The 8,482-nt window shown below is 46.3% G+C and overlaps 1 long non-coding RNA gene across 1 annotated transcript; it reads right to left on the reverse strand.

Moving 5' to 3' along the window:
* Positions 1 to 4,009: 4,009 nt before the first annotated feature.
* LOC120397190 lies at positions 4,010 to 6,237 on the reverse strand. The gene is made up of 3 exons (XR_005593706.1): positions 6,189 to 6,237; positions 5,465 to 5,612; positions 4,010 to 4,128 (listed from the first exon to the last, which is right to left on the reverse strand). It is a non-coding gene; the product is annotated as an uncharacterized LOC120397190 (long non-coding RNA).
* Between the last annotated feature and the right edge of the window lie 2,245 nt (positions 6,238 to 8,482).

An 8,482-nucleotide genomic window follows, 5' to 3' on the forward strand; every position in this document is an offset into this window, starting at 1 on the left:
CTGGAGGATTCTCTGCAGCTTGAGGTCTTCAAACCACAATTTGAGGACTTCAGTAACTCAGATGTAGGTTAGGGGTTTGTTACAGGAGAGGGTGAGTGAGATTCTGTGGCCTGCATTGTGCAGGAGGTCAGACTAGATGATCATAATGGTCTCTCCTGACCTTAAAGTCTATGAGTCTAAGTTAATAGCTCACTTTTGACAACCTCCACTGAACCTTAAACTGAGGCCGAATGCTCCCAGCCACGTCCATGAATAGTGGAGGAAAAAAGCAGCTGATCCAGGCTAGGAATAGTGGTGGTGGGGTCTGTGGCATCAGGGTCACTTCTCCTCAATCCCATGGAATCCTCTTCCTGTAGGAATCAGACTTTACAGGTGCGGAGGGCACAGGGCCAGAGATGCTAGAGCCAGGCTAGCTGCCCTGCAGCATTGTCCCTCCCTCAGCTCCAGGGAGATTCCTGGTGTAATGATAAAGCTGACTTATACCAGGTCCCCCACAATGTTGTGAAACCCTCTTGCAGGGGAAGGGCTGGCCAATGGCAGGGCAATCATGGAAGCATGGGTCCTGCTGGCATAGTGCTGCCATAAAATAGAATAGGAAGAAGTGACTCTTAGCAGGGACCCAAGTATTTACAGAGGCCACACCTTCTTCCCATTCTGCAGAGACAAATTCTCCCTCCTCCATTGCCCCCCACTCCTGATGGAAGAGTCACACCAAAACTAAACTCCTGCCCCCTAAGGAATGGATGAAGAGAGGAAGGATGGTCAAGTATTTAGGGTCTGAGATTTGGGAGACCCAGTTCAATTCCCTGCTCTCCCACAGACGTCCTGTGTGACTTTGGACCAATCCCTCAGTCTCTCTGTGCCACCATTCCCCATCTGCAAATTGGGGATAGCTCTTCGCTACCTCACAGGATGCTCTGTGAGGATACAGACTGGGAGGTGCTCAGATGCAGTGGTAACTGGAGCCCATGTATATATCTAAGATTGACAGAAGAGAAGGGTAAATAGAGGCAATGGCTTTGTAAACAAAAATCTTTTGCAGCAGTGAAAAGCAGGCTAGGTGTTTCCCAATCTAATTTCAGACATGACATAAGGAAGGGAGCAGCAAGTCAACGGGAGATGGGGCAGAGATTCTGAACAAGATAGGACCTTATGCAAATGTGAATACATTTCTGACCAAGTAGACTGCCACCACTTTCATAACTACTTCTGAAGAGGTAACTAGCATCCTACAGGGCTTCCTCATAGCTCAGGAGTAATGGGATAAACAAAATATTGGTCATTTTCTAGCTTTACAGGAGACTTATAACATAGCTAATGAAACATCAGCAATGTGATAGCATATGCCCTCAGCAAAGACAGACATCTGTTGCCGGGACGAGGCATCTGGGATGGGATGTCAGCTAATGGCCCTTCACTGCCATGTTAATTTTTTCCAAATCCCCTCCCCGATGTGCTGTAACGTGGAATACAATCAAAATTCCAAACAGCAGCTCAGTTCTATTACAAGGACATTGTTAGAAGCTGTTCATGTTTTCATCCTTTGCAAGGTCATGTCCTTGCATACCCCTGTACGAAATCTCAGCAAAGGGGTGACCCTTAAAGAGCTGAAGGTCCTGCTACATTCAGCAGTGTCCTAAACTCTGAAGTTTTCCTTCCTCTTCTCTACCTACGCTTTCATCTGTGCTCCCAGTCCAACCTGACCCCTGATCTTCCAGCTTCTTTTTGCTGGCCCCAAACAAGCCCACAAGTACCTAGCTCCCTCTCATCAATTGCTCAGATTCCAGTTTCCTAACACAGTCCCCCAAGATCCTTACTGCAAACACACTCTGCACTGTCAGTACCTATCCTATCCCCCGAGTCCTCACCCTCGGTTCTATTCAAATCTCACATACATTGAAGACAGAGACACTGCAGAATGAACCACTCCCCTCTGCCCCAAATCAAATTCTGGATCTCCTTCAATCTGAAAGTAGCAGCCCAGCAGAGATCTCCAAACTGGCAGAGAAACCCCAGGTACCAGACCCTGTGATCCTGAGCCAGCATCTCCCAGCAAGCCCTTTAAATTACCTGCACCCAGCTCTGCCCCAGCAAAGCCTCTCAAACAAAACTTGAAATGAAATCTTCACAAACCAGGTGTCCTTTCCCCCAGATATCCTTGCTCCAGTGGGGATTCCAGTGTTCCTCCAGGGCCTGAGGCAAAGTTCAAATAGCTCAGTAGCCTTGCCCCTGGGCCTGAGACAAGTTAGCAGGCAATCTTCATCCTATCAGTGCCCCTTCTATCAGGAGGCAAGTTATATGCTGCCCTCCTTCCCAGAACTCATCATGATTGGCTGAGAGAGAAGGGAGCCCCGCCCCATCCTGCACTGCCATGTCCTGAAGAGAATAGCTTGTTGTTTTTTCAGACACCAGCTGTTATCCCCAAGATAACAGCATCTCCTTGTGTATTCCCTGAGTCTCTCTCGGCTGCAGAACTTCTGGAATGGGGACACCTGCCCCCCGAGCCTCTCTGTTCTGGTCCTAACAGGTGAGGATATCCTGTAACACCCCATCTTCCTGCCTCCTGGGATGGATTTCAGCAAAGGTGGGGGGCTCGTAGAGGATCAGGAAAAGGAACGGCTGGGACATCCCACATTTTTAAAATAGTTTGGGGTTCAGTTTGGTTTGATATTTGGTCAGGAATTTAGGCTGTGTCTGTCTACTTGCTCTAGTGACTCCATCCCATCTTCCTCATGCCCATTCTAATCTCCTCCCTTACGCTTCTCCATAACCTCTGATTCTCTAGCTCTTTCAGCCCACAATACAAGCATCTTAAAAAAAACCCCAGCCTTGTCCCTCCTTGCATCTCCAGCTACTGTCCATCTCCAGCTACTGCCCCTTCCTTTTCTAAGCTCACGGAAAGTGCTGTTTGCAGTGTCTCTCTGTAGTTCAAAGCTGCAGTTTTTCTAGACCCTTGGACACAGTGGGTCTACATCTCACCACTAATCTTGGTGAGCATTTGCACACATCAGTACACAACTATGGATGGGCCTACACTAGAAGCCCTACATCGGCGCAGCTGCACAAATGCAGCTGCGCCACTGAAGTGCATCTGATGAAGATCCTCTGTGCCAACAGGAGAGTGCTCCCCCATTGGCATAATCACTCCACCTCTACGAGAGGCGGAAGCTATGTCGGCGGGAGAGCTGGTGTGGACAGCGCTTAGGTCACTGTAAATTCTGTCGCTTGCGGAGGGGCAGGGGGGGATGTCTTTTTCACACCCCTGAGCAAAGTAGGCTAGATGGACTTAAGCAGTGGTGTAGACCTGCCCAAATTGTGTGCCTGCACTGCCCCACTATACACACACCCAATATAGGTGTGCAGCTAGCCATGTGCTGCCACAGCAGATGATTTGTGATGGCAAAGCAAGTGCCCAAAAATCAATATTTTTATTAACCAAAATCCTTCTAAATCCTGAGAGTGCCCCACCCAGACCTAGATGTGCATTAACTATCTGCCATGTTGATTCTTTAACCGGCAATAATTTCCTTCCCTACATTTCTTCCCTTCTTTCTGTGGTTAGCCCATTTGTTCTTCCATTAGCTCTCAGCCAGTTCATATCTTCAACCTGAGCTATTTTCACTTCGCTGCTCATTCTCAATCTAAAGCCTTTGTCAATACACAACAGAATAGTTCAATATGTGAGCTCTCCAAAATCCTTCCGAAAAACATTTTCCTGATTGGGATAATGGTTATAAATAAACTCGATTCCAGTCTATAATTAACCTAAGGACTGAATTTGTCACCTCTCCCTGGCTGCATGCCAAGAGATTAATACAAGTATCTAGAAAGACAATTGATTATATAATGATTCACTCAGCTGTCCACTATGACAGATGCCTTTCACTGGTGTCCCAAATTTATCTCCACTCCAGGCTGACCTGGCCTTTATGCATTTTTACTATTGTAAATTATTTATTCTGTAGCAGGAATGCTGAGTCAGAAAACTGCAGCAATAACGAAACGGTTACAGTATTTGTTGAGTTTAGTGTGCAGGTGCTGTTGGCCTGTGACGTTCAGGAGGTGAGAGTAGATGATCTCTGGGTTCCCACTGGCCTTAAACTTTATGACTCGATGGATTCGTCTACACTGCAAGAAAAATCCCACGGCAGCAAGTCTCAGAGACAAGGTCAACTGACTGGGGTTCATGCTATAGAGCTAAAAATAGCAGTGTGGATGTTTCCATTCAGGCTGCAGCCCCTCCCTACCCCCAGGCTCTGAGACCCGGGCTCCAGCCTGAGCAGAAATGGCTGCATTGCTAGTTTTAGGCCCATAGCACAACATACATAAGACAGACCAGCCCTGTCGAGCTAGCTTTGCTGGTCACCTGAAGTTGCATAAACTGGCTACATTATAGCCCCATAAATATGGTCCAGCTTTTGCTAGATAGGCTGCAGCACACAGCACCATGATGTGATACTTAGAGGAGTTTAAGCCCGGGAGCAGTTTGGGTTTTCTTCGGCTCATCACTTTTTACGTTGCATCTATACATGCAACCTTTTGCAGTAGGCAGAGCAAGTCCTGCCTGAATCAGTTGGGAGCGAGGAAAAATGTATCAACCAGAATGCAGGTCAATAACACTGAGATCACTTCCATGCGGACTGCGACTGCCAGCCTGATGTGGATTGAGCACCAGCTTTTTGCGGCATAAAAGATGTTTGGCTTGAGGAAGGTTTGAAGGTGGGGAAAACAGAGGGAGCAAATAGGAGGAGCTGTCAACAACATTTGAAAATTCACTTGGCTGCTGCTTTCCTGGTGAGTCAAGGGGCTTATGTGAGCAAATACTGCCAAATCACCCAGAAAAAAAACCTAACCAAATTCTCCTCAAATGTAAAATAAAGGAATAATAAAATCATAAATATTACTTCAGAAATGTGGATCACCATTCCCCAGAAGTAACATTTGAACTATGTACTGCTCTAAAGCTCCGGCTGGATTTTAAGTTAATCAGTAGCTAATATTTTTATGTCTTCAGTCTGCAGATTGCTGCTGTCTGCAGAGGAAGATTTTTCTGAGCTGGACAAGATTCATCTAGCACAATATGGTCTGTCTTTTTTCCAAATGATGCCTCCCTGCATATCACTAACAGGCTACCTAATGCCAAAACCTTTACAATTTGGTAATGAAAAGAACTATTAGGTCCCGATTATTGTTAGGCTAGGGCTCTCCGAAATACTACAGAAAGGGGATTGTGTTTTTATAAGCAGCCACAAGCCTCCATAAAGAACATATGTCGTTCCTTTTGTCCCCTCTCTGCATGAATGCGCCTCGTGCCAGTTATTTTCCATAGCAGGCACAACTCGCTATCAGCAGTACACATAAGTACAGGGGGCACAGCCCCAAAGAGGAAGTGATCGAGGCACAGCATCCCTGGGCATTAGAGACACGAGACAAAACATTCTCCTGGGAGTTGCTAGTGCTGTACCTCAGTTGCTGTGTCTGTGTCTGTGCCTGGCACGGCTGGCGCATGCATCATTGTGCGCTGGGGTTGGCTAGCGTGATTTATAACGTGAGACACAAAGTGACTGAAGCAAATAAAATAAGTGTCCTCTTGATCCGTTCTTCACCCTTCTCTATAAATAGAATGAAGGGAGAGAAACAATAATCGCTTTATAAACAGGAGAGAACTTACAAAGTGTTGGATGGGAAGCCACACCCCTCCTGCACCCCAACCCCCTGCCCTGAGCCCCCTCCTGCACCCTACCCCCCAACTCCCTGCCCTGAGTCCTCTGCTGTACCCCACACACACCCTGTACCCCAACCCCCTGCCCTGAGCCCCTCCTGCACACTGCACCCCTCCTGCACCCCAACCCCCTGCCCTGAGCCCCCTCCTGCACTCCGCCCCCCAACTCCCTGCCCTGAGCCCCCTGCCGCACCCCACACCCCACCTGCACTCCCACCCCCAGCCCTGAGCCCCCTGCCACAACCCACACCCCTCCTTCACCCCAACCCCCTTCCCTGAGCCCTCTCATACACCCCGCACCCCTCCTCTGCCCCAGTCCCTTACCCTGAGCCCCTTCCTGCACACCGCACCCCCCACACTCCCTCCTGCACCCCAACCTTTATGATGTTCGCCTTAAAAAAATAAATAAAATTCCCTGGGTGCACATCCTAATGAAATGTGCTGCGCACACCTATGGTTATTTTACCTCTGGTTTTGGCACTGGTGCAACCGCTTCCGGAATACTATGTCCAGTTCTGGCGCCCACAATTCAGTTCATAAATTGGAGAGGGCTCAAAGAAGAGCCATAAGAATGATTACAGGATTAGACAACATGCCTCAAGATGATAGACCCAAGGAGCTCAATCTATTTAGCTTAACAAAGAGAAGGGTAGAGGATGACTTGATTACAGTCTGTAAGTGCCTGCAATAGTTAATAATGGGTTCTTCAATCTAGCAGAGAAACGTGTAACATGATCCAATGGCTGGGAATTGAGACAAATTCAGACTGGAAATAAGGCATAAATTGTTAACAGTGAGAATAATTAACCATTGGAACAATTTACCAAGGCCCATGGTGGATTATCCATCGCTGACCGTTTTTAAATCAAGATTGGATGTTTTTCTACAGGATATGGTCTAGGAATAATTGGAGTAAGTTCTATGGCCTGTGTTACACAGGAGCTTAGACTGAATGATCACAATGATCCCTTCTGATCTTGGAATCTATGAATCTCAAGGGTCACACACATTTGTTTACTAGAAACCCATCAAACGCATCAAATCCGTGATTGATTTTTCTTCTCATCGTTAATTCCCTAACCTAAAGGATGTGTCTCTCATATTTATTCTTTACGTGTTTTGACCGTAAGAACCAAGCATTAAACATCCATCAGCACTGACCTCATCCATTCATTTCACCAGCAGCAACTGGTCTTTGTCATCTATCAATCAATCAATGTAAAAATTGCTCTGAACCTTCTCTGCAAAAATTCCACAAGGTATGATGCCTTTATTCTCAAGTACATTCACCAGCACAGACATCAGTCATGTTTAAGTTTAAATTTGTAGCTTGTCTGTATGTATTGGGCTGCACAGTTATTGCACTCAATGCAGGAGAGAACTGGATGAAATTCTGTGGCCTGTGTTCTGCAGGAGGTCAGGCTAAATGATCTAACAGTCCCTTCTAGTCTTAAAATCTAAGAATCTGCAATGCCGTTATTCATTTGAAATGTTTCACGAATCATTCATCGCAGGGTGATGCTGTTCTCTGTGCATAACACTTCCTGATTCAGATCTCTAGCTGCTAGTGCTTTCTGTGGTCTGATCCCACTTACACTCCAGTCAAATGGCCATACTCCCACAGTCCTACTAATCAAATGGATGTTTGACTGAACTGAAACCTCTGGATCTGACTCTCAGATGCTGGCACTGGCTTTCTATAAGCAACTTGGTCACAAGGTGCTCTCTGAAATCTCACCTGGAGGTTTGCTCAGGCCTAATTTTAAAGCCTGACCTGGACCAAACCCAAGCTAAAGACAGCCAACCCAAACCCCGCCTGACAGCGTCGAGCTGTTTTGAGAACCAACCCCACTCCTGCCAGATGCTGCTGGATTGGGGGTGCTCCAGAGTGTGAGATGCAACAAATCGTTGCCACACTCACTCAGCAGCATTCTCAGAGCACAGAAAGGTGTCAGTGGCCAGCAGCAGCAGGGCATGCAGCTGCCACCACAATGCCACCCGTGGCCAGGAGGAGGTGATCAGAGGTGACCCAACCCCAAGAGGGATGGGTTGCTAGTGTTCAGAGTTCCTTAGTGGGCTGGGTGACTCACCTGACATTCACTGTTTGCCATGATGTGTTTTTTTTTAAAACACCTGTTTACTTCTACTTGGAACCTGAAGAAATATGCATGTGATAGAAGATATTAGACTGAGGGCTACTTACCAAGCCCATCCAAGGTAAAGAGCGACAGACACATTTACATTATCCTAATGCAGTCCTAGAAGAGATATACATTATGCTTAAACAGATTAGACAGTGATACTCAGACTGCAGCTCATGAGCTACAAGTTGCTCTTTAATGTGTCTCCTGCGGTTCTTTGCAGCATATGATATTAAAACACTGTGGGATTTAATTATGAACCAATCTAAGTTATTAACCAATCAATCAGGATGTTTTTACTATGTTACTAACCAATTAAATTATCAACTTGCACTAAGTTATTAGCTTATTTGCTGTGAGAATTATATATAAACTAAATATTTCCCCTATTATACTGTTTAAATATGAATAGTACTATCATAAATGAAACCATTACCGGTAATTCACATTACTGTGGCTCTTTTGGATAATATTGATGGCTAATTTGGCTCCTGAACCACTGAGGTCTGAGTATCACTAGATTTGTCTATTCCAACATTTGTGCTACAAATATACCCTCCTCCCTCTTAGCCCAGGCCTCCCCACACTTTACTGCAGATGTCTTCTGCGGGGTTATTAA

The sequence above is a fragment of the Mauremys reevesii genome, linkage group 2 (genome assembly GCF_016161935.1).
Source record: "Mauremys reevesii isolate NIE-2019 linkage group 2, ASM1616193v1, whole genome shotgun sequence".
Lineage (NCBI taxonomy): Eukaryota > Metazoa > Chordata > Testudines > Geoemydidae > Mauremys > Mauremys reevesii.